Below are 27,229 nucleotides of genomic sequence, written 5' to 3'. Positions count from 1 at the left end.
AGCCTAGGGTATGCCGATCAGAAGGTCAGTGGTTCAGATCCCCACGATGGGATGAGCTCCCGTTGTTCCATCCCTGCTCCTTCCAACCTGGCAGTTTGAAAGCATATCAAAGTGCAAGTAGATAAATAGGTACCACTCTGGCGGGAAGGTAAACAGCATTTCTGTGCGCTGCTCTGGCTCACCAGAAATGGCTTAGTTATGCTGGCCACATGACCCGGAAGCTGTACCCAGGCTCCCTTGGCCAGTAAAGCAAGATAAGCACCACAACCCCAGAGTCGTCCGCGAATGGACCTAATAGTCAGGGGTCCCTTTACCATTACTACTTAGAGTAAATCAATTGAAATTAACAGACACAACTAACTCAGGTTAATTAATTTTAATGAGTCTATTCTGAGTAAAATGTAGCTGGATACAACACATCCTTATTATCATTTCTATACAAGCCTTCCTCCCAAAGGTCACATGGGGTGGGATATACTTCTCATGCCCTTCCCCATAGTCGAGTGCCTTTGAGGGTGTGGGAGATAGTCCCGCTTCTTCCATAGGTGAAAGCCTCCAAGCATCCAGGTAATATTCCCTATCACCTTTGCCATAGGGGAGCACCTTTGAGAGCATGGGAGATACTCCCCACCCTCTCCCCCATATGGGTAATGCCACTGGGGATGTTTTCTAGAAATGTAGGGAGATACTTACACCCTCTCCCCCATACATTGAGCCCTGCTGATTTTGGGTGCAGCTGATACAGGGGTGAGCAGCTTGGGGCATAGAAGTTTCACTGAATCTATGTCTGGGCACCAGCAACACAACAGATTGATTCCAAAGGCAGTTTTTACATGCCACAAGCTACACTAGAGCCTTCCATCAAGGAGCTACAGACACCTGGATTCATGTAATCACAGTCTGTGCAGAAGGGTGATTATCTTTGATTGGGGTGTGGTGGTGGGATACTAGTCTGCCTTACTATCTCTGTGGTATCCTGTATCCCATGCTATGTCCTCTAAAATTCACTCGCTGGATCACCACCTTGTCGTGGTGAGTGGGCATGCATGTTCTTATAACCCTTGTGATGTCCCCACTGTGGAAGGACGTGTGGATCCAGAATTGGCCTCCACAGACTCATTGTTAAAACCGTGTTTATGGAAGACAATCTTACTCAGCTATGAGTGATCGCCAAAGAAAGAAGATGCCCTATATAAAGGCACAGTTGGTTATGTACTCTGTGCCCCCCCCCCCCCCCGCAATACTCAGAGAGATACTCCCTGCCAATCAGTTAGAATGCACATTGCCTCACTACCTGCATTCTCTGGGGGTGCTAGGGGATTACCCCCAACATCATCCAGGGAGGCTAGGGTTCTAGCCCTGACACCCACCAGGGGGGTAGGGAATTAGTCCTGACAATTACTACTACTACAAAAACACCCCCCAGCTTCTAGTAGGCCCAGGGAAAGTGCCCACTCCCTGAAGGGCATTGTGTAGGCCCTGGAGGCTATAACTAGGTGGCTTGACTACATAGAAACTCAAAAAGCAGACATCTGCACAACTATCAGCTGCTCCGCCTAAAGGCAGCAAGCAGGAACATCCACATGCAGTGCAGCCAATGGACTCCTCCAGCTCTGCTATGGAACCCATGGAAAAGAAGCAAAACAAGTGCTCCTGAAAGAGGCACCTCCTCAAGAAGAATCCCTCGAAGTCCAGCAATCAAGTGCAATTGAAGCACTTTCTTCAGATAGTGATAGTGGGACATCACTGGATGTTTACTGGGATGGAGTTGGCATAGGCATGTCAGGAGCAGCTGGGATGCTGAGGCAGTGTGGGAGGGAGGTGTCTCTTTTGATGAGCATCTCCTGGATGCTCCAATTCTGAGGACTCCCCACCTTCAGCTTTCACCTGAGTAAGAAAATCAAGGAATGCCTATTGTATAGAAAGTATGTTGTATCAGGGCATCCACTTAAAGGGATCCAGGAGGAAGTGCTTCTGTCCAGATGCCCAGATGGGGGTTGATGGGCCTAAACACCCCCAAAATTGGAGGGGGTAACCCTGATTTGATGTATGTCATAGGGTGATCCTTAAACCTGACCAAGCAATCAACCAGCAGATGGGTTTGTTGATAAACACTCAGTGCCTACACAAAAGTGCTACCTTGGGTTACATACGCTTCAGGTTACATACGCTTCAGGTTACAGACTTTGCTAAGCCAAAAATAGTACCTCAGGTTAAGAACTTTGCTTCAGGATGAGAACAGAAATCATGTGGTGGTGGCAGGAGGCCCCATTAGCTAAAGTGGTGCTTCAGGTTAAGAACAGTTTCAGGTTAAGAACGGACCTCTGGAATGAATTAAGTACTTAACCAGAGGTACCACTGTAATTGATAAACTTGTGGCCTGCTAAAATTAGTTGACCTGTGTTTATTGCAACTACATATATAATGCCTTGACCCTACTACCTGCATCTCCAGTGCACTTGGCCCTCAACAGATATTGAGAAGGTCCTGCCAAAGAACAGTACCCAGTGGCAGCATCACCAACAGGACCCAAACTGGTTGACATTGAAACATACTTATTAGGTGTTTTTTTTGGGGGGAGGCAAGTGGTTTATGACTTTGTACTCTAGAATTAAACTTGAACGGGACCCGGTATCTCACTGGCAGCCACCAATGCAGCTTGCTCCGTCAGGACTCACTCACCATTCACTTTATGATCCTCAATGGCGTATAACTTCTCTTGAAATGGAAAAAGAAAGGAAATCCATTGTTTTAAAACATCCCATTTTTTTATCCACATAGACTTGCAAGCATGTTAGATCTGTCATTCTCTCTGCTTCTTTTTGCCCACTGCTGATTGACAACCCATTGAGCAAATGTTTAAAGGGAGGGGGATGTGCAAGCAGACCAGAAGCAGAGGGGGAAGTGTCAACTCGACAGGCAAAATGAACAATAATTCAGAATGAAAAATGCAACCGTGCTCAAAATCTAGTTTAAAGATTTTGCATTTGTGAGGACAAAGGACATTTGACAACTTGACTCATGTTGCAACTTCGCCTCCAGCAACTGTCAAATTAGTTCCTAATGTGACTGGGGGAAGAGATGTGGCTTCAACAATGCCTGAGGGCTGGAGTTAAGTTACTCATCAGTAAATCGCTGAAAACATTAGCATTTACTTGTTTATCTCTTTTGGGCCAATCTTGGGTTACATTCTGCCTCATGCTGACTTATGTAATTTGCCCATTGCGACTTACCAATGATTTTGTCCATGCAATCATTCATATAGTAATTAGAAAAAATACTGAACAATATAGGGAAAACTCACATGCAAACACAAAAGTTCTAATTAATGGGGAGTTCTTCCCCTTAGTTTTGGCTCAGCTCAGTTTCTCTTTAATGATATATCAACAAGGAGGGAATGATACCTTTCTTAGAGTAACAGTTTATGTTGATCTTAGGGTGTCAGTCTGGGACCTATGACACCAGTGTTCAAATCCCTACTCAGTCCTGAAGTTCATTGAGTGACCTTGAGCCAGTTAGCCTAACTTTCTTCACAGGGTTGTTGTGAGGATAATACTGAGTAGGCAAGATCCATCTATGCCACTGTGTGCTTTCAGGGAAAATATGGAATATAAAAAGGTAAAGGTACCCCTGCCCGTACGGGCCAGTCTTGACAGACTCTAGGGTTGTGCGCCCCTCTCACTTAAGAGACTGGGGGCCAGCGCTGTCCTGAGACACTTCTGGGTCACGTGGCCAGCGTGACAAAGCCGCATCTGGCGAGCCAGCGCAGCACATGGAAACGCCGTTTACCTTCCCGCCAGTAAGCGGTCCCTAATTATCTACTTGCACCCGGAGGTGCTTTAGACCCGGAGGTTGGCAGGCGCTGGGACCGAGCAACTGGAGCGCACCCCGCCGCGGGGATTCGAACCGCCAACCTTTCAATCGGCAAGCCCTAGGTGCTGAGGCTTTTACCCACTGTGCCACCCACGTCCCCATGGAATATAACATGCATTAATTAATAAAATGGTGTTGAGGGTACATGGTTATAACCACCTTATCTTATTTAAGGATGCAGTGGTTATCCATTTCAATTCACAAAGGGTTTCAGTTCAGAAAAATATATTTACATTTTTGCAGTCACAGGTAACGTTTGAAATAACAGGGTCTAAAACTGTACTGCCAATCCCAATGATGAAGCAAAAAATAAATAAATTAAAAAAGTGATTGCTTCTTGCAAAAGGGGCTGCTCAGATAAGCCAATTTGACAGAACAGCAAAGGAAGGAGTAGAGCCTCATCTTTTGAGCTAAGTCTCATAATGCATGGTAGTTGGCACTAATGTAACTAATGTACACAACAGCAAACTTAAAACACCTTTAAAGAGACCACAGGGATGCAGGTGGTGCTGTGGTCTAAACCACTGAGCCTCTTGGGCTTGCCGATCAGAAGGTTGGCGGTTTGAATCCCCATGATGGGGTGAGCTCCCGTTGCTCGGTCCCAGCTCATGCCAACCTAGCAGTTCAGAAACACACCCAAAAAAGTGCAAGTAGATAAATATGTACCACTCTGGTGGGAAGTTAAACAGTGTTTCCATGTGCTGCTCTGGTTTCAGTGTTCCACTGTGCCAGAAGCAGCTTAGTCATGATGGCCACATGACCCGGAAAAACTGTCTGTGGACAAATGCCAGTTCCCTCAGCCTGTAAGGTGAGATGAGCACTGCAACCCCAGAGTCATTCGTGACTGGACTTAACTGTCAGGGGGTACCTTTACCTTTACTTTCAGAGAGACCATGGGAGCCAACTCCTAGAGGCTGAGGTCCCTTCATGCCCATCCTAAAATATTTCAGGGGGCCAAGCTCCCCCCCCCCAGTTGATGGGCATTGCCATTCAAATGGTGTGTGTGTGTACCACATCATGTGATCAGTTATGCAGGCACAGCTTACCTGAGCCCGCCCCCCCCCTCAATATTTTATTCAAGCTGATAACCCTGAAAAGGACATTCATGTTAGAGACATGAAAAATAAAAAATGAACTGAGAAATATCCCATACTTGGGGGGGGGGGGGAGAGAAAGAATATCTGTTTTAACTTTTAAAAATCTAAATAGGTTTATCCCACCCTGGGACCCAATGATGAAGGAGTGGACAAATATTTAACAATGGCAAACAGCAAGCATAGCCAATAACCAGAGGTTATGGGAGTTGTAGGTGACCTACACCTGGCCTGTGTTCATACACTTTTCCTATTATTGGTTCGTAAAAAACAACAACTGCATTTTGAATAGCGAGTATGTAAACAATGCATAAACATTTGCCAGGGGTGGAGGAACAGCAACAGGTGGAAAGACTACATCTGTATGAAGAGAATCAGTTCAGCACCCAAGAGAAGCTCAGCAGGAGTGGGGGTGGGGAGTGGTTAAAAATAATTTGTTCCTTTTGTAGCAATACTCTAAGGGGGAGGAATTCAACACTGCATGCTGGCTTGATGTGGGCTGTTTCTTTGTCTGAGGAGCACATCAATGAAAGGCACCCTGAGGGACAGAAGGATGGAAGATCTGAACTTAATGAATGTTGACAATGACTATAACTGATGTCCTTATTACGGATGACAAGGGGCTTAGGAGACTGTTCTACCATATTGACATTGTTCCAGTTCAAATGCTCTCTCTTTTTATTTCTGTAAAGAGAAGGAGGAAAAGAAACAACAACATTTTTCAAAAAGCTACTTTTAAAAAAAGAAAAACAAAAAGAAATGAAACAAGCTGGGTGACATTTTCCACTATTTGTTCCCCAAAGGCCAGCTTTCTTTGTCTGCTGGCCTTTGCCACCTAAAACAAAAACAATGCTACAAGTAACATCTATATATTACTCTTCTTTAGCCAAACATGCTAATTCTTAAAATGAAAACTCGGTGTGAACTTCCACCCCCAACCAGGATCAAATGAATATTTCAAGAGCATTGGAATATTGATACATATAGTTATCCTATTATATTTCTGTCCATCTCTTCTTCTACCTCTTGCCTCTCTATGTCTGTGCCAAAGTGTAGATTTTAATCTCCACAGTACAAAAGCTTAATAAAATGAACACATTAATTTATCATTTATTGTATTGATCCCAGTGCAACTTGAAAAATATTTATCTACCTAATTGATGCTTTGTACTCTAAACTTCAGTAGGTCCAATTCAAGTTTTGTTACCATTCTTCTCCATACTGGAGCTGTACAGGGCAGCACTAAGACTAAGAGGAGGAAGTTGACAGCCAGCATCTCACCCTGGACATATTATAAGTAGGGAGGCAGGTGTGGTGTATGTGTTAGATTAATAACTTGCATAACTCAGGATGCCCATAAACATAAGATGAACTTGATTTAACTATTTGCAATAGTTAAATAAAGGAATCCATAGCTTCTCTATTGCTGAATCCTCCTCCAACTCAGATAGGGTTGCCATATTTTGAAAAGAGAAAATCCAGACACAAAGTTGTTGCTGAGCTCATGGGGGGGGGGCAAAGGTGTGTGTCTGTCTAAGGGCAGACTGAAATCAGTGAGACAGTACCCTATTTGTCCTTATCGGCCAGCCTTAACTTCAATTTGGATTGCAATGAGGAATTAAATCTTAGAAAGTTATCCCTATATAAAACTCTCTTGCAAGTAACCAAACAAATGGAGACCAGCACTTATCCTGTCTTAGTCACAGTCTATATCAGGAGTTGGAAGTCCAGAACTACAGATCAGGGGACTATAGTAGCCAACTCCTAGGGGTTGAGGGGGTCTTCAGCCACCCGCATAAAATATTTGAGGGGGCAACCCCCCCAAAAAAGGTGATGGGCATTGCCATGCAAACAGTGTGCATGTACTGTGTCATGTGATCAATTATGCTGGGTGGGGCTTATCTACTCCTCCCATATTTTATTCAAGTTGGCACTCTTGCAGGGGATTATTTCACACCAGTGACTAACAAGAGCATTTACTTAGCATTTATTGGTTCCAGCTTTCTGGTCCTGCCACCTACTTACGCCACATTTGCAGTATGATACCCCTTTAAATAATCATTGCTTCCCCCAGAGTATCCTGGGAACTGTAGTTTGTTGAGGGTGTGGAGAGTCATTAGGTTATCCCCTAATCCCTTCACAGAGCTCCAATTGTCAGAGTGGTTTAATAATCACTTTTCCCTGGGAACTCTGTGAAGGGACTAGAGGTCTCCTAACAACTCTGAGCACACTTAACAAACTATGGCTCCCATAATTCTTTGGAGGAATATGTGACTGACTAAAGTGGTATCATAGTGCTTTAAATGTGCTTGTGGCTTCAGGCAGCTCAACTAGCCATATATGAGGTGCAAATGTGGCATGGCACATTCTCCCATATTACTGCACTAGCACAGAAATCACATACAGCTTGCTTGTTTGAACATTGCCACTGTGAAAAGTGTATCTGCCATTAGCATAGAATACCCAAGAAGGTAAGATAACCAAAGGTTGCTTACAGTAATTTAAGACCTTCTATCATCACTGTCACCTAATATAATCATCGCAACCAGCATTCCCAGTAACTTCTCCAGTCTTCCTGGCCTACTGATCCTGCCACTTTGAAAACACCAAAGAGCCAATCATTGGGGGCTGTCTTTGTTTCACTTCTCAATGACTTTCTGAAATCACAGCCAACAGGAAACGCCAGTGTACTGATAAGGTAGCAGCCAATTTAGAAGTGAAGCAAGCTGTCAATTGTCAATGTCACAGTATGCTGTCCTGTTGAAATAATAATAATAATAATAACAATAATAATAATAATAATTTATTTGTACCCGGCCCATCTGGCTGGGCTTCCCCAGCCACTCTGGGCGGCTTCCATAGAAACCAAAAATACGTTAAAATATCACGGATTAAAAACTTCCCTGAACAGGGCTGCCTTAAGATGTCTTCTGAATGTCAGGTAGTTATTTATCACTTTGACATCTGATGGGAGGGCGTTCCACAGGGCCGGCGCCACAACCGAGAAGGCCCTCTGCCTGGTTCCCTATAGCTTTGCTTCTCGCAATGAGGGAACCACCAGAAGGCCCTCGGCACTCGACCTCAGCGTCCAGGCAGAATGATGGGGGTGGAGACGCTCCTTCAGGTATACTGGGCCGAGGCCGTTTAGGGCTTTAAAGGTCAACACCAGCACTTTGAATTGTGCTCGGAAACGTACTGGGAGCCAATGTAGGTCTTTCAAGACCGGTGTTATGTGGTCTCGGCAGCCACCCCCAGTCACCAGTCTAGCTGCCACATTATGGATTAGTTGTAGTTTCTGAGTCACCTTCAAAGGTAGCCCTACATGGGGCGCATTGCAGTAGTCCAAGCGGGAGATAACTAGAGCATGCACCACTCTGGCGAGACAGTCCGTGGGCAGGTAGGGTCTCAGCCTGCGTACCAGGTGGAGTTGGTAGACAGCTGCCCTGGATACAGAATTGACCTGCGCCTCCATGGACAGCTGTGAGTCCAAAATGACTCCCAGGCTGCGCACCTGGTCTTTCAGGGGCACAGTTACCCTATTCAGGACCAGGGAGTCCTCCACACCAGCTTGCCCCCTGTCCCCCAAAAACAGTACTTCTGTCTTGTCAGGATTCAACTTCAATCCATTAGCCGCCATCAATCCTCCAACCGCCTCCAGGCACTCACACAGGACCATCACTGCCTTCATTGGTTCTGATTTGAAAGAGAGGTAGAGCTGGGTATCATCTGCATATTGATGGACACCCAGTCCAAACCCCCTGATGATATCTCCCAGCGGCTTCATATAGATGTTAAAAGGCATGGGGGAGAGGATGGAACCCTGAGGCACCCCACAAGTGAGGGCCCAGGGGTCTGAACACTCATCCCCCCTCACCACTTTCTGAACACAGCCCAGGAGGAAGGAGCGAAACCACTGTATAACAGTGCCCCCAGCTCCCAGCCCCTCTAGACGGTCCAGAAGGATGTTATGGTCGATTGTATCAAAGGCCGCTGAGAGATCCAGCAGAACTGGGAAACAACTCTCACCTTTGTCCCTAGCTCGTCGGAGATCATCAACCAGTGCGACCAAGGCAGTTTCAGTCCCATGGTGAGGCCTGAATCCCGATTGGAAGGGATCCAAATGGTCCGCATCCTCCAGGCGTGCCTGGAGTTGTTCAGCAACCACACGCTCAATCACCTTGCCCAAGAATGGAAGATTTGAGACTGGGCGATAGTTGGCCATACTGGCCGGGTCTAAATATGGTTTTTTAAGAAGCGGTTTAATGACTGCCTCTTTCAGCGGATCTGGGAATGTTCCCTCACAGAGGGAAGCATTCACCACCCCGCAGAGCCCATCACCCAGCCCTTCCCGGCTTGCTTTTATTAGCCAGGATGGGCAAGGATCAAGGAGACAGGTGGTTGGTTTCACGTGTCCAAGCAGCCTGTCCACATCTTCGGGGGTAACGGATTGAAATTGATTCCATGTAACTTGACCAGACAGAGCTCTAGCACTCTCCTGCCCCAGCCCTGCTCCCACGGTGGTGTCTAGCTCCTTCCGAATATGAGTGATTTTATCTGCAAAAAAACTTTGCAAAATCGTTGCAGGAGATCTTGGGGTCTTTACAAGGCCCGGGTGGTAAAGGTGGTTCTGTTAAATTGCGAACCACCTGAAAGAGTCTCCTGCTACTATTTTCTGCAGATGTAATAGAGGCGGTGAAGAAAATCTTCTTCGCCGTCGCTATCGCCCCTTGGTAGACTCGACGTTGAGCTCTAACCTGTGTCCAGTTAGATTCGGAGTGAGTTTTCTGCCACCGACGCTCTAGCCGTTTCTGTGATTGTTTCATTGCCCTCAGCTCCAAAGAAAACCACAGGGCTGTCCGGGCTCCATGCAATCGGAGAGGGCACTTCGGAGCCAGACAGTCGATAGCCCTGGTTAACTCCGCATTCCAGCAGGCCACCAGGGAATCAGCTGAAAGGCCATCAACATGGGATAAAGCATCCCCTACCACTCTCTGGAAACCATTTGGATCCATTAAGTGGCGGGGGCGGAGGGCGGACCATCCGAATTGGTCCCACCTCCCTGCAGAGGGGAAGGGTCGCGGAGAAGTGCAGTTGCACCAGGAAGTGATCTGACCATGGCACTTCTTTTGTTTCACTTTTTCTTAGTGTCAGATCACCCACGTCACTAGAGGTGAACACCAGGTCTAAGGCATGTCCATGACTATGAGTTGGGCCAAACTTATTCAGGGACAGCCCCATGGAGGCCATGCTTTCCACGAAGTCCTGAGCAGCCCCTTGTAAGGCCATGTCGGCATGGATGTTAAAATCCCCTAGGACAACCAAACTAGGTGTCTCCAGGATAAAATCCGCCACAACCTGAAGCAGCTCGGACAGGGAATCCTTGGTGCAGCGGGGAGGTCGGTACACCAAAAGGAATCCTGTACTGCCCCTATTGCCCAACTTCCAGAACATGCACTCAGAAAACTGGATCTTTCCAGTAGGATGCCTGGTGCAAGCTAGTGACTTCCTAAAAATCACTGCAACCCCCCCTCCCCGCCCACATGACCTGGGTTTCTGTGCGTAAGAGAAACCTGGTGGGCAAGCAGTGGCAAGGACAGGCCCATTTGCTTCCTCCAACCAGGTCTCTGTCACACATGCCAGGTCAAATCCTCCATCCACAACCAGGTCGTGGATGGCAGTGGTTTTATTCATCATTGACCTGGCATTACACAGCAACACCTTCAGGTCATGTGGGTTTCCCCTGTTGATTCCAGTATCCATCCGGTCAAGGCCAGACCCGGAGGCAGAGATAGTCTTCACACAACGACTAAACCTGCCTCCTCGGTAATGACATGGTCTGGTCTTAGCGTAACTCCACCTCCTGCCCATGATCACCGAGATCGGATGTCCCAGTGCTTCCCCCCCCCGTGGAACTTGTCCCAGCCATCGTGTTGGGCCCCACTCCCAGGCAGCCCTGATCCCGCCCCTTAAAAACAAAACACAAACTATACAGAACCAATAAAACAACAACAACAAAAGGAACAAAACAATTATACTAAAATTAATCCCCAACCAAATATCCATGACACCCACCCACCCCCAACAAAGGAAAAAAGGAAAAAAAGAAATAAAAATTTAAATTGCCACCGACTGCTTGAGGACATTTTAAAGCACATTAACCACCTGGAGCAGGGAAGCAATGGCAGAACACTCCCCATACTTCCCCAAAAGTTTGTTCCAAATAAGGGCCTGAGCCACGCCCCCTGGGCCAGTTGGAAAAGGCCCTGGAAGGGAGCAGGCCCTGCAGTCCTCACCCAGCCGATGGTTCAAATCTGAAGCCAAATGATTATTATTATAGAGATAGCAAGTGTCATCCATGGAAGCTGGAGAATATGCTGTGCCTATTTGGAATGACTGCCATTAGGGAAAATACGACTCATAGGAAACAGAGGCCTCAAACAAATAAAAACAAACACATGGAGGCAGTGAGCAAAAATTGGAGCAGACAACATTTCACTTGTCTAATAGGCAGACTCCATTTTTATTTATTGTGTCTGTTATTGCTGATGAGAAAGAGGGCAATAGATGCAAGGGCAGCATGCCCAATTATTTCCAGAAAATGCAATAACATAATCTGGCCAGTTTAAAAAATAATGGAAAGAAGAAGTGAGATTTGAAAAATATATAATTGTCCTTTGGGGATCAGCATTTCTCAACAATATAATTTGAAAAGAAAGAGTATTGTAGATTAGCATTCACTAACAACCAGCAGCATATATGAACCTTTAGTAGCCCTTTTTGCAGTCCTGCACCTGCAGTGACTAAGCTAAATCAATAGAAACAAACCTCTGAGTGGACCCAGTTCATGAGAAGAAGAGGGAAGATAGGCTTTGTCCCATAGACCAAAATGCCTAGCACAGCCATAGCATAGAATGCTGTATGGGTCCCAAAGCATAGGAAACACAAGGGAGGTAGAAATATGCCTTTTAGCGGAGTAGCATTGGTTGATACTTGGGCTGTGTACTGGATGTGGCCAAATCTTGAACCAAATAAGACCGAGGAGCAGAGGATTTAATCCCCATAGGAGAGGTGTTTGCAAAGAAGCACCCTAATGACCCTCAGCTCACCAGCTGCTGAAGGAACAATTGAATCCTGTAGGGTGATCCTTTCTCCTCCTTCTCCACCTCCTGGGCAATAGAAGGAAGAATCAGTCCTGTGATGTAAAGCTCTACGTGTGTGAAAGGCTCTACATGTTGAAAAAGAATCCTTATTGCCTGCTCATGTACACAGTACACCGTTATTCTCACTTGCGTCAAGCAGCCTCATAAAATCTTAGTTGCTTCCCAAACATGCTCCTGTTCAACAGTCAACTGTAGCACATACAGCAGATGTTGCACAAGCAAATTGATTTTCTGTCCCATAAAAGTTGGCTTGAGAATGTGGGAAGTCTGTACAAATCTTACTATCTTAAGATCCTTAATGGCAAATGTTGCTTACTTGGATTGTGAGGAAGCCAGATAGCGCTATGGAGCAACACCAGAGATTATGAGGGGCCCCCACACATAGTCCATCTTGTTTCCAGCAATTGCTGACCACTAAATTCCAGTTGTCTATACCTGTGTCAATCCATTTAATGGGCTGGGCCTCACAGTGTGTTTCTGAAGTGATTATTTGTCTTGTGGGATTTATTACTGATGGTGAAGGATGGCTGAGAAGGGAAATAAAGAGCTCCCGCCCTGTGGCATCATACTGAGTTTGCAAGGGGACAGTTTGGAGATAAAGCCAACTATACCCTGGGAAATGATAAAAATGCATCTTTTTCTGTTCCACCCTGCATATGTCACATGCAACACTTTCTCCTTTCTATTGCAGTTCACTTTCTGTCAAAAACTGTTATTTGTTTTGTTCTCCACTGTGACAGAGATATGCTATGTCAGTTACTTTATTGTGTTACTTTATCCTATTCATTTAATGCACAGGAAACACAGTGCAGAATGGTGTGTGTGTGTGTGTGTGTGAGAGAGAGAGAGAGAGAGAGAGAGATATAACTATATGTTGGGTGTACACTGGAGAGCAACAACCATCACAAATGCTGGTTGTTTTCATTGGATTGATTTTCATTTTGGACATTGAACAAATTGGCCAACACACTGGAAATTTCCATTCCCGTTTCCCTCAGAATTCCCTTACACCTCTAACCCTGAGATATGCTTGTGTGTAGTGAAATTAAAATAAGAAATAAGGTTATAGTATTGGATTCTAATGTGCCCTGAAAGAAGATAATAGACACAGGCCAAAAACATGAGCATCTGTACGAAATAAAAGAAGAAAAGAAACCTTCCATTTCCTGTGGCAATCCTCAAACCATTTTGCTTGACCCCCTTCTTTCATTTCAGAGGTTCATTTGAAAGTGCTATCCCAAATTTGGGAGAACCATCAAAACTAAACAAAGGTTGATCAGACCTATAAAGCTGCAAAAAAATAAAATAAAGAATAACTGTGCTTCTGACAATGGTGGCCACTCATTCCCCTCAACAAACACTTTGAAGAAAACTTGCCCCTCTGAAGATCAGCCCATCATCACCGGCAACATTCCCATTATTATCATCTACCTTCTCAAATTCAAGCCAAAAAGTTTTGACAGTACAATAGTCATTCCAGAAATGCATCTGAGCCACAATGTTGTGCTATGAAAGAGCAACAAATTGGTTTCATCTTGTAAGACACAGCAAGTCTCTAAAGGTTTTATATTTCTGTGCTGCACTTCCTTCTCACCTCCCCCCACCTGCTCCTTATTGCTCACGCTTGATTACAATGCATTGTTATGCTATGGAAACACTCCAGGTACATTCAGAAAAAAATTCGTTCTCCTTTGTGAATTAATGGTTGTGCACATATTGATCATCTGCTACTGCAGCTCTCATCATAACCATTCTTCTGGAAACGTGGAAGGCAGCAGATGGAATGAGGGACATCTATGAACTATTCATAATTTGTTAATAGTTAAACGAGTTTACTTCTAAACACAGAGAGTGCATTGAAGTAGAGGTCCTTAGATGCCTCTGCTTGGGAGTAGCTAGTTTAAAGGCACATCACCTATGCCAAATGCCACACTCTCTCACTCTGTGTGTGTGTCCTTTAAAACAAACAAACAAAATCTTTCATACAGAAAGTATTCTTTTTGTTGGGCCATTTTCCAGCCTTAGACACTCAATTAAAATGCAATGCTGGTTTTCAGTGGAGTCCATTCACACATTCAGTAGTGTGCCACCAAGTACTGAGAAAACGAGTGATGTATAAATGTGTGTGCTGGTCCCAGTTACAATTTTACTCTCAGCATAATGGGCCAAGTTCAGAGATATGGGGAAAGATTGCTAGGAAACACCAAGGTAGCATGTGATGCATTCAGAACGGAGTGGGAAACCTCAAGCCTGGAAGCAAAATCTGATCTCCTAGGCCTCTGTGTCTCACCTTTGGACTTATCCCCCAGGCTACACCCCCTCCTCAGTCTGCACACCTCACCAGCCTTGCTTTTTGCCTGGCTGGGATGTCCCTGAGCACCAATGGCTCTTGATTATATAAAATTATATAAAATACATTTTAGTGTTTTGAATCAATTGTCAAATAGTTGACCTTATTCTGATTACCCCAGCTAAAAACCTTGCAACCTTTGCTGTCACCTGCTCATCTTGATCTGCCAAGAGAAGGGACAATGTGGCAGTGGTTGGTTGACCCAGAATGGACAATAAAAGAGGGGTGATAATCTAAAGAGTGCAAGCCAGAAGGACATGTGCCACTGATTTGGTCCTGCCATCTCCACAGGGACATAAACGTTTTTTGTGTGGAATCTGTTGGGAGTCGTCCCTCAAGTACAGCCGGGGATTGCCTAAATGGAGTATACAGACAAGTGTGTGAATGCGTGTAAAAACTAGCCAACTGTACAAATGTAAGATTTATATTCATTGACCTTTGACTTTGACTCTGCCCATCACAGGCATATGGCCCACAAAAGGTTGCCTGGAAAGGAATGTGGCCCTGCAGTTCTTGAATACTAGTGTGCTCATGTTGTGCAAGCCTACATAGTCATATATTGCAATGCGTAGAAATTATGATCCCAAACAACATGTAGTGTTAGGAAATGTAGACGTATACTGAACAATATTATTCACTTTCATCATAGCACCACTGCATTAGTGTGCTTTAACCCTTGAATGCATTAGTGTGCTTTAACCCTTGAATGCATTAGTGTGCTTTAACCATTCAGTTCTGTTTTTTGTCAGAGTCTAACACACCAGTGAAAGCTGGACCATAAAGAAGGCTGATCGACGAAGAATTGATGCTTTTGAATTATGGTGCTGGAGGAGACTCTTGAGAGTCCCATGGACTGCAAAAAGATCAAACCTATCCATTCTTAAGGAAATCAGCCCTGAGTGCTCACTGGAAGGACAGATCCTGAAGCTGAGACTCCAATACTTTGGCCACCTCATGAGAAGAGAAGAGTCCCTGGAAAAGACCCTGATGTTGGGAAAGATGGAGGGCAGAAGGAGAAGGGGATGACGACAGAGGACAAGATGGTTGGATAGTGTTCTTGAAGCTACAAGCATGAGTTTGACCAAACTGCAGGAGGCAGTGGAAGACAGAAGTGCCTGGCATGCTCTGGTCCAGGGGGTCATGAAGAGTTGGACACGGCTAAACGACTAAACAACAACAACAACAACAACACACCATTGCCACATTTGGTACTAATGTACCAGATTTGGTACAATTTCAATTCCTAACGTACAGAAATATTACTACCCCTGCTACCAGTACTTCTACTACTACTAAATTCTTAGGTTTTGGGGTGTTTTTTGTCTTTTTATATTTTTTTCCTTTTTTCAGATATATACTGTAAAAAAAATAATTTATAAATGATCTCTCCAGAACGTTTTCTTACAAATCAGGAGCCCAGAAGAAAAATGAAAAGGGAGGTTGGGGGTCAACAAATGCTCTTTCAGTTGGATAAAGTACAGCTTCCAAAAAAACCCAAAAAACCAAAACCCCTTTCACTGAATTCACCTATAGAAATGGAACATGAAGAAACTATTGCAAACCTCAGCGTCAAACAAGGAGGTGGTGGTTTGGGTAATCATGGACAGAATTTTGATGAAGGGGAGGATAAAAAAGTATAAGATTATGGGATCATAAGACCTTCCATGCAGAGTGGAGGTTAGTCCCACGCAATATTTTATTCAAGGTGGCACTACAGATTCCCACCATCCCTGAACATTGGCCATGCTTGATGGAACTGATGGGAGTTATAAAGCACCTGCAGGGCACCAGGTTGGTGAAGGGCTTAAAAAAATAAAAATCAATGCATGCTTCCGAATACATCAAGTCAATTCACTCCCATAAATATGACATTTATGTCACCATAATCGAAGAACACTTTCCCTGTATCCAAGTTAGCATACTCTTGAAATTATATAAAAGGAAACCCTACTAAATGACTCCAATATGTCATGAATTCTGAGATGCTACATTAGAGTTTTCTATCTTTACTTCTCTCCTCCACCCTTATTGTAAAAGACAAGCAATCAGATTATCAGCCTCTAAGTTAAATTAGGATGGTTAAATTAACTTGAACATTTTGCTTCCTGGAAAGAAGATGCTAGAGGGGAAAATATCTACAGTTTATGGATTAGTTTAGTATTGACTTTGCAACTCAATTATCTTGTTATCTTTTCCTTAATGTTACTGAAGCCCAATGAAGAATGTAACAAGTCAGCGGAGGAGGCTACATTTTGTTGGAGATACTTGGCAGCAGCATTTTATTTTATTTTTTTAAAAAAAGAAAATTCCCCAAGAGAATGTAACTTACTGAAGGAATCTCTGAATTATCACCCTGAAATGCATTATATCTAAATCGTAACAGAATTCATGCACAAGGGAATGAGATACTGAACCCGTGTAACCTGTAAAGCAACATTCCTGACCGTGTCATATTTCCAACTAGCTCTTCCACACTGCAAGCAAGAGTTGTTGTTCAATGGCAAGTACATTGGAAAAGTCCCGTGTTCATACCAAGGCACATCTGGGAAAGACACCTGTGTAAATCCCCAAAGGGCTGCTGCTTGTGACTGTAGCTGACAAATAGGCCAATGGTTCCACTCAACAGAAGTAAGCTTCCTATGTTCCAACTAGCGCAAAACACAAGGGGGCTGTTACACTGAGCATAGGTACATAGTATTTCTACACATGTATGGCTTTTTGTGTGTGTGTGTGTGAGTGAGTGAGTGTGCACATGCCAATTTGTACAACTCAACTATAGGGGACACTGGCGCATGGGCCATACCCTCATTGAGTTCTACACGGAACACCCTCAAGTGTGTACCCATCACACAATCCACACACTGGAAACATATCCTCCTTACTTGTTCTCCCTTATGTAATTCCAGTCATGTGAGTGTGAGACACACTTATTGGACCTGCTCCCTTCATCACAGTTCTTATGGACCACCCAGTATGTTCTTTTAGCCATTGGTGTTGCCTTACAAAAGCGGTAGAGTGGTAATTTGGGTTACGGACAGCCTAGTTAACAAACTTTTTGGATTATGAACACTTCAGACCCAGAAATGAGTGTTCCGTGTTGCGGATTTTTATTGGTATACGAATGCACTCCGTTCGGTGTGCACTTCTGTTTTTAGTGCCACACTTCCATTGTGCAGCAGTGGAAAAGGAGGCTGTCACAGTGTTTCCTGCAGCCACAAGGAAGGGAAGCTGCACGCCCACCAACCAGCTGGCTTGCAGGTGCGCAACACCTACTCCCATGCCGCTGCGGGAGGAGAGCATTTCCTGCAGCCACGAGAGACAGGAGCTGTGCACCCACCAGCCATATGGTTGGCGGGCTTGCAACTCTCCCCATGCTGCTGTGGGAGGTACACGCTCTAGGGAGCATTTCCTGCAGCAGCGTGGTGGGGGGATCTGTGTGGATCCTAGTTTAGCTACTGATTCCTTGCTTGCTTGCTTGAATGTGTGACCAGAAATGGATAAAAGCCCTACATCCAAATGATGACTATCATCAGTGCAGGTAAGAATTTTTTTTTAAAAAATTAATAATCTACAACACTGTTTTATTTATTTTATAGCACAGTGCATTGATTATTGCTTCCATTTTGTGGATCAGTGGTCTTGTTAGATAGTAAAAATCATGTTAAATTACTGATTTAGGGGTTGTTTTTAAAAGTCTGGAACGGATGAATCCATTTTGCATTACTTTCTATGGGAAAGCGTGCCTTGGTTTAAGAATGCTTTGGTTTAAGAACTAACTTCCGGAATGGATTAAGTTCGTAAACCAAGGTACCACTGTACTATTGTTTTATACATTGTTCATACTGCAGCTGATGTTCAGTTTTGTGTATTCATCACTTTCCCTCACCCCACCCTCTTATTAGTTACTGAAGCACACCACAACATACGCGCATCAATTTCATCACAGCATGAGAAGCAATCCTGATGCAGTCATGTGATCGCATCAAAATTTATTCATGCCTTGATTTAATAAATGTTTGCATGTTCTGGTGCACATTGGCAACCTGTTAAGAATGGGGAAGAGACTGTACACCCACCAATTGTGAATTCTGTTTTAGAAATCGTAAGTAGAACAGAATAACAATGATCTACATTATTGGAATTCCATTCATTCCATTCACCCTGGGAATGCAACCATGACTGCCACTATTGTGTTTTGTTTTGATGATAATAAAACCCAATTTTCCAACTTTAAGCAAGAGCCAGGCATATTACCCTGATTATCACTTCTTTCATTTATGTCAGGTCCATCCAGTATTAAAGCAAACTGTTTAGACAGAAGTGAGCACAAGCTCCCCAGAGCTGATCTCTTCCCTCAACCTCTTGTGTGACCTCTTGCAAAATAAAAATAGAACTGTGTTAAATGAAAAACATGAGCCACAAAGATCTCCACCCACCTGTATGCATTTGTGACATTTTAAGGAGAGGTTGTTCAAAGCACAATAGGAACTACCAAGGGATGCCAAAACTCCAGAACAATGTAGTGCTAAGCACACTCTGTTTTGTTGGGCAGTTTGTTACATGTTCCCATCCTTCCTCTTAAATGTGCTGAAATGGAATGCCATTGTCCATTGGAGTTTTATTAGTTAAATTAATACACAGCAAATCTGACACATACACTTTCTACCAAGTTTCATGCCTTTTGGAGAACACTCTGCTTTACTGTTCTCTATATATTACCTTTTATATTTTTGGAAGTCCATGGGGCAAGCATCCCATGGCCCTAACAGAAATGGGTAATTCTAAAATAATAACTATTTGCACTCAAAGAAAAAAAGGTAAGACACAGGGCCAGGACACATTATTATTAGTAGTAGTAGGAACAGCAGCAGCAACAACAACAACAACAACAACAACAACAGAAGTAATAGTAGCATTACTTAAATAAAATGCAGGAACTCTGGCTGAGGCAGGGGCCAGCTGTTAACGTCTGGACCCAATGTTAGTCTAAGCAGTTTAGCTTACTCTGGCTAGGCAATATACTGCCTGCTTCTTCCCAAAGGCAATATTTTCAGATGCAGAAGGAGGCCATCCTGATTTATAGCCCTCGCAGCTTTATGTGGGAGGTGCCAGCATTTTGGGAGCATTGAGGACATCTGGAATTTTAAGGAATTTCTGTGGATGTCTTTCATAAATCAGCTGCTGTAGAGTGTGGCATAACACAGAATGGTTCATGTAAAAAATGAAAAAGGACCACAAAATGCCTAGATGACACACATACAACTTCAATGAAGGAGGTGGGGCAACACTTGTGTCAACTCCCTCTGCACTTAGAGAAGAAGTAAGGATGGGTATCAAATGTTGGAATCCAGTGAAATGTGGATATGTTTAAGGAAGCATGTTCAATGTAGGAGATGCCCAGCCAGTCAAACATGGACCAAGCAGGACGAACAAATAGTATCTTGTGAATTTTTGCAGGATTTTTATTTTTATTTTATTTTTAAACTAGGACCTTTCTTAGGCACCATAGGAGGTAATGGTGTCACTGGTACCCAAAAGTTTCAAATTGGCAATACCTGGCCTTAAGTGTATGAGCCATTATGTGACCATGTGATTGTTAATTTTGATTTTCTTTTGATCTTTTTGTACTGGGAGAAGGAAGAGTGGAATATATATCCTTATTTTCTAATAGTGCAGTCCTAGACATGGATCTCAATAGGACCAATGTGAAGGAAACTAGCATAGGATTGCAGCCTAGCTGTCATAATATAGCACTCATGCAGAGTGAGGCTTGTAATTCCGATATAGATAAATGATATGTTGTGAGTTCAGAAATCAGTTATTCTTCCTTGACATAATAGCAGTATACCTTTTCCTTTTAAATTACATGCTAACCTTCCAATTTCTTAATATTGTGGTTTATTCAACATAGTTGCTATACCAAATCCTATCCTAAAACGCTACTGACACCATTTATTACTTTAAGTGCTGTTTTTAACCAATTAATATCTTACATGAACTCTATATGATGAGGTTTGAGTTCCTTCTCTGCATATTCCTGAAGTCTCCATTTGCTTTGCTCATTAATCACTGCCCAACTAGTGCTGTCAAAGTTGCTCCTTTGATGTCTAGTTATTCACTGCCTTCTTTCTTGTCAGCAGTTAATCAAATGCACTCCCTGCTGTGCGCAAAGCACAGTTTGATTTTTTATATATATATTAAAAAAATAAGAAATGATCTGGCCAATTTCTTGAAGAAAGGGGGTTATTTTCAAGCTTTTGCAAATTTTAATACACTGAACTTTTAGCACACAGCTTCGCTTTCCAGAGGTAAACAGAGTTATTCTATCACAAATGCATATAAAAAAGCCTTGCTGTGTTACTCTCACAGTGGCCACCTAAACAACCATGGGAAGCCCACAAGCCAAACCTGAGTGCAACACTGATCTCCCTCCCTGCACCTCACCCTCCACTGGTCTCACTGGCTACTGGGGCTCACCCACTATCAGGCTCAAGGAATTCTGTCCCTTCACCCAGTGGCAGCAAGAAGCAGAGAAAACATAATAATAATAATAATAATAATAATAATAATAATAATAATAATAATTTGTTCTTTATACCCCACCCATCTGGCTGGGTTTCCCCAACCACTCTGGGTGGCTTCCAACAAAATATTAAAATACAGTAGTCCGTCAAAAATTAAAAGCTTCCCTAAACAGGGCTGCCTTCAGATGTCTTCTAAAAGTCTGGTAGTTATTCTTCTCTTTGACATCTTGTGGGAGGGCGTTCCACAGGGCGGGTGCCACTACCGAGAAGGCCCTCTGCCTGGTTCCCTGTAGCTTTGCTTCTCGCAATGAGGGAACCACCAGAAGGCCCTCGGCACTGGACCTCAGCATCCGGGCAGAATGATGGGGGTGGAGACACTCCTTCAGGTATACTGTAGAGACCTTTCTAAGGAGTCTTTTCATTCATAATAGCGATAGACAAAAGAATGCAGTCTGCCTCCAGGTAATGGAGTTGCTTCAACTGAGCTCCTCCTCCCTTCCTTCCTAGCAGTGGCATTTCCCCTCACGGTGTCTGTTCATGGCAAACTGTCTCTGAGTCCTTTGCTCTTGAACTCTTAATGAAAACTGAGTTCTGGGCGAAGGGGGGTCAGAAATAGTCTCCAGTGACAACGTGTCAACTGGCTCTGCCTCCCCACCCCCTTCTCCTAACACCTCCCAACTCTTCTGTTCATGGGTCTCTGCACTGTGATCTTCCTCAAACCACTGCTGTAATTGAATACTACCTTCCTCTTCTCTGGAAGCTACAGAAGGGGGGAGGCGATCTCCCGCTTTCCTCCTCCATCTCGTCCCTTTCTGTCCAGTCCCTGACACCCACAGTTGCAGCCACTTCTTTCCTCTGGTCTGCTCCCTGGCTATAAAAGCCAGCCATGCCTGGCCAACTGTCCCATGTCATGTAATCTATCCCCCTAAGTAATGTTTTTCCCTTCGCCTACAATGAGACATTTCAGGATGCGTTGTATACAAACCTATTCTTTGACCTAATCCTCACATAGTCTGAGGTTATCTTTCAGAAGAGGGAGATACAGATCCATTGGATGGGGGTGTTTTTCTATGAGCAGCAGTTGCCTTGTGCCGTTATCACAAACTGCTTCTGAATGTCTCCTATGCTTCAACAGCAATTTTTTCCATGTAGCATTAGAGCAAAAGAGCTGCTGTTTGAGAAAGACTACCTGAAAATCCATTTCAGGTGTATAATCTTGACCTTCTCTTCATGAATTCAGAACGTGGGGTGGGTTGGGGGAGATCACTAAGCAGAAAGACCTTTTTGCATCCTTCAATGAAATGACCACTACATGTGTAGCTTTAATTCATTTAAATGGGACTCATGCAAAATGTGTTCCCCATGGAGTGTACCCAGAGCTATGTTTTGCTCTTTTCTAATGCAGCCATGTTCCAATTATAGCTGAAGAATTACTTCAAGCTTAGAAATCAACAGAAACATTTTGCTGCCTGCCTATCAGGGTCAAAAGAAATGATTCTTTACAATACAAAGACTAGAAAAAGGGTTGTTGTCAGAAATGTGTTTAAAAAAACATCAGGGGGTTGTAAGTCAAATGAGAGCATCCAACTGGGAAATTCCCACCGTAGGATAAAAGTGAACTTTTCAATTGCATTTCAGCTGCCATTGATGGAGGCAAATATCCCACAAAATATCTAAAGTACAGGAAAAAATGTGAGAAAGGTCTTTCAATGAGCAAACAGAACAACAATTATAGCCTCTCAGAGGACACTTCAAAGAGGAAGGTGCCTACAGTCCCTGTGAGGTGCAAGAGTATTGAGGCTGGGCTGAAACTAATAACCCATTTTATCTGCCCAAAAGAGAGAGAATAGTTTTTGAGTTTCTCAGTTGTGTGTATTTGCAAACCTCCCAATATATTCCATTTTCAATTGATGGTATTGCACAATTGTGTTATTATTTAGTGCATATTCCATGGATCACCTCATGTAAATTTGAAAGCAGTTTAACATACATTTATCCTAATAGTTACATTTTTGCATCCAATTTTGCCCATTAAACACATTTTTTTCAAACAATTTACCCCAATAAAATGAAATTATTTTCACCAATATCTGCATTTTTATGGACATATACCTTTAATAGATACTTTTTTTGGGGTTGAAGGATGCTCTGCAAAATTCAGAGAAATGTAAATTTCAAATGATACTTGTGTTTCGGTTTGTGTATTGTTTTGAGTAGTTTCTTAGATGAAGTCACATTAAAATGTGAACTGAATTGATTTTATCGCCAATCCTTCTTTGACTCATCTGACCAATTTCCATATGACTTCTAATTGGCTTGGTATTAATTAGTTGTTGCTGTTTTTTAGACAGAAACCCTGCTCATGCAATGTCACTTGGCTAAATTAGGAATTGGTGGGCCCTTGATTTGGCAGCACTCTGTTGGGTTTTCCTTTCATTTTGTTACCAGTTCTGCTTGCAGTGGTTGCTGTCCATGTTCCAGTTACCCTCTTTTGCCATTGTCAGAGGGGCAGACACACAAGGGCCTGCAGGGCCTAAGGGACCCTGCCCTCCACTGAAGTCAGTTTGCAATGATAGGTAGTTAATTATGCTGATGTCTCAGGATACTTACTAAGGCAGTCCATGCTAATTTCCCTACCTATCTGTTTAAACCAATCTGCCAAATAAAAACCTAATGTCTGAGAGTATGTGAAAAAAGATGAACCTTAGCCAATTGTGGGGGGGGGGGGGGAATCTTACACAGGCCAAAAATGGGCAAATGGCAAATGACACAGTCTTATGAAGGATGGGTGAGTGAGTTGCTACCTAATGCTCAAGAGGCTGAAAAGGAGGCTGGAGCTGCTTTTAATGCACACCTTACCTTGCCCAGCAAGTGAACACACATGTTGCATTTGATTGTTGAGTCTATCTTCCTTTCAGTCCCAAGCAGTGGGGTAAAATATGTCCCTGCAGAAAGAGCACCCTTTGCAAATCAGAAGACTAGATTTTTCCTGATGGGACTGAATAGGAATGAATTACCGTATTTTTTGCTCTATAAGACTCACCTTTTCCCTCCTAAAAAGTGAGGGGAAATGTGTATGCGTCTTATGGAGTGAATGCAGGCTGCGCAGCTATCCCAGAAGCCAGAACAGCCAGAGGAATTGCTGCTTTCACTGTGCAGCAATCCCTCTTGCTGTTCTGGCTTCTGAGATTCAGAATATTTTTTTTCTTGTTTTCCTCCTCCAAAAACTAGGTGTGTCTTGTGGTCTGGTGTGTCTTATAGAGCGAAAAATACGGTGCCCTGTGACAAATGGTAGAGGAGGAATTTGAGTCCACAGAGAAAAATGAAGAATTATTGAAATTATAGAAATGCGAAGTAGCATTTGTGCCAAAACAGTTGGCACAGTTTTGCAAATATGTATATTAAATTAACATATTTTCCCTGTGTTCTAGAAAACTTTAAAAAACCAGCCATATTAGAAACAAGAAAGTTATCATAGTCCTGTAAGCATGCAAGCTTCTAAATAAAATATGTTCCACAAAGTACCAGGGAATTTTTTTCTTTGTGTCTTTCTTTTACTGTCAAGCAAGATCTCTTATAGGTAGCAGCTACTACTGTTGCAGAAGGGACGTGGGTGGCGCTGTGGGTTAAACCACAGAGCCTAGAACTTGCCGGTCAGCGGTTCGAATCCTTGCGATGGGGTGAGCTCCCATCGCTTGGTCCCTGCTCTTACCAACCTAGCAGTTTGAAAGCACGTCAAAGTGCAAGTAGATAAATAGGTACCGCTCTGGCGGGGAGGTAAACGGTGTTTCCATGCGCTGCTCTGGTTCGCCAGAAGCAGCTAAGTCATGCTGGCCACCTGACCTGGAAGATGTACGCCGGCTCCCTCAGCCAATAAAGCGAGATGAGCGCCGCAACCCCAGAATCAGCCACGACTGGACCTAATGGTCAGGGGTCCCTTTACCTTTACCTTTATTACTCTTGCAGCAAGCCAGGCCCAACAACCAGGCAAGGTGTGGGGTATGCTACAGGCTCTGAACATCTTAATATCTGAAAAGGTATTAAGATGCAGAGACAATAGGTTGTAGCCAGAGTAGACCTATTGAAATGAATAGAAATGACCAGATTCCAATAATTCTAGTAGGTCTACTGTGAGTAGGGATAGTAATGGCTACGGCCTAATATAATTAGCAGTCTGAAAAAAATTCTTTTAAAATTATTCTGTTCTCATATAAGTTATTTCAGATTTCTCCAAAGGAACCACCAAATTTGCTCCACATTTTTGGGGATTTGGGGGCAGCCTAAGCATCCTGCAATACATTGCACTAATCTTATCAGTTTTGGGGAGGCATCCATTGAAATCCCTACCACTATAAGGAGATGTTGGGGAGAGGCATACTATGGCTCAGTTGTAAAAAGCATACTATATTAGCAACAAAAAGATACATCAGAAACCACTAGTCAGAGTATATAGTGCTGAGTTAGTGGTCAGAACTGATGCAAGGCAGTTGTTTAAAAAAGTTATCAATACTACTGAATATATGCACATCCTTGGGAGACTTACTAAATCTATGTTATGAATCCCAATCTATATAGTTCATGCTGAAAATCTACTATCACACAATTTAAATGGGCAGATCATGCCAAGATGAAGATGATATAAGGAGCTAACATAAATCCCTTATCTGTGTGGATAATTTTAAAAAAGAATTGGCTTCTAATGAAAAGATGGACATATAAAAAACCTGTTACTATGGGTTTCAGCTCAGATTTTTAATTTTATTCTTGATATGGAAAGAGTCAATTTCAATCAAATGAATCACCAGTGGTTGAGTCACCCCCAAAGACATACAAAAGCAGCAAATCAAAATTTTATCAACTGTAGAGTTTAATAGCATGGGGATAAAACTAAATTGATCTATGCTGTACTTCAACATGTTAGCCAAAGCTTGAAATTAAGTGGGGCTTGGGAATATTTTCACAGTAAAGATAATAGTGTAGAAAATTGCCACTCATCAAATTATACTATTTGATGTGTTTGTGTCATATATATATATAGTGACACATATATAATCTGTGTATATGTACACACACACATATATAATATTACCTGATATAAATGGAAAATCTGTGCATATTAATGACATTGGCAAAAAAAGATAATGAATATATGAGAGCCAATATATATAAATAATTTGATATACATCATTAGGACCTGATGTCATAACTATTTCATTAGCTTTTTTCTACTTCTCTAACCATAGGTAGCCTTTGTATTTGCTGAAAAATGTTGACCAAATTATTCTTTCCATTGGCAATGACAAAATGGATATCTGAACAAATCCAGGGTTGTTGTTTTTTAACCATTCAGTTGGATTAGTTATAAAATGAATCCAGATGGCCATCAAAGTTCCCCAAAACCTCATTTGCAGTTAAACCTCTTGTTTCCATAATTCCTTCACTACCTTTCTCCCACAGCATATCTAGGCAACCATTGGATACTGGCTTTCATCTGGCTATATGGAAAGACTACAAAAGCCTATAAATACTTTTTTCTGTGGTTTTTAACTTTGGAGTTGAAAACTGTATATGTAGGTTTGTGGGTAACTTGTGCCACATGGTGCAGTAATGCCCTTTGTAATACTCTTCCCTAGTGGGCTTGGAGCTTCACATAATCCTCTTTGGCACCACCAGCTAGAAGCATTTCTTGATGTTCAGCACCTTACCTGTGGTTTCTGGCCTTATTTTGAATGTGGTACTATACAATTCCATTCAGCCAAGCTGTTAAGGGTTAGCGTTTCAAATGCATCAATCCCATGTGTGAGAAGGCAAAAATATCTGTAGGAATTATCACTAGCTCTGATTCTTATGCTTTTTGAAATCTAAGAACTCAAAGGATCTGTAGAAGCAATATGTCCTATAGCCAAAAGTGAGCTTTTGAATTGATGGATGTGAACAGGATGAACAATTAATCCAATTGTCAATAATAACAACATACATGCAGTACGGAACACTGATTCAGCTCTATATATCTGCTTTTTTTGGACGATTGTCCCAGACATGGAATGCCACTATGTAGGAAGGCAAAAATGACTGCAGAAATGAAGGGACATCTGTCCCCAAATGACGGGTGCAGTCAGAGATATAAAATAGAGCTTTCATGAATACCCATGGCATCCCTTAAAAACAGGTGCACTGATGCATGTTTTTCAATGTAAGAGTACATTCTGTTCCATTTCAGGTAAGGAA

This window comes from Podarcis tiliguerta (genome assembly GCF_965153285.1).
Source record: "Podarcis tiliguerta genome assembly, chromosome: Z".
In the NCBI taxonomy this organism is placed as follows: Eukaryota; Metazoa; Chordata; class Lepidosauria; order Squamata; family Lacertidae; genus Podarcis; species Podarcis tiliguerta.
Note: the sequence above shows the minus strand (reverse complement) of the source record.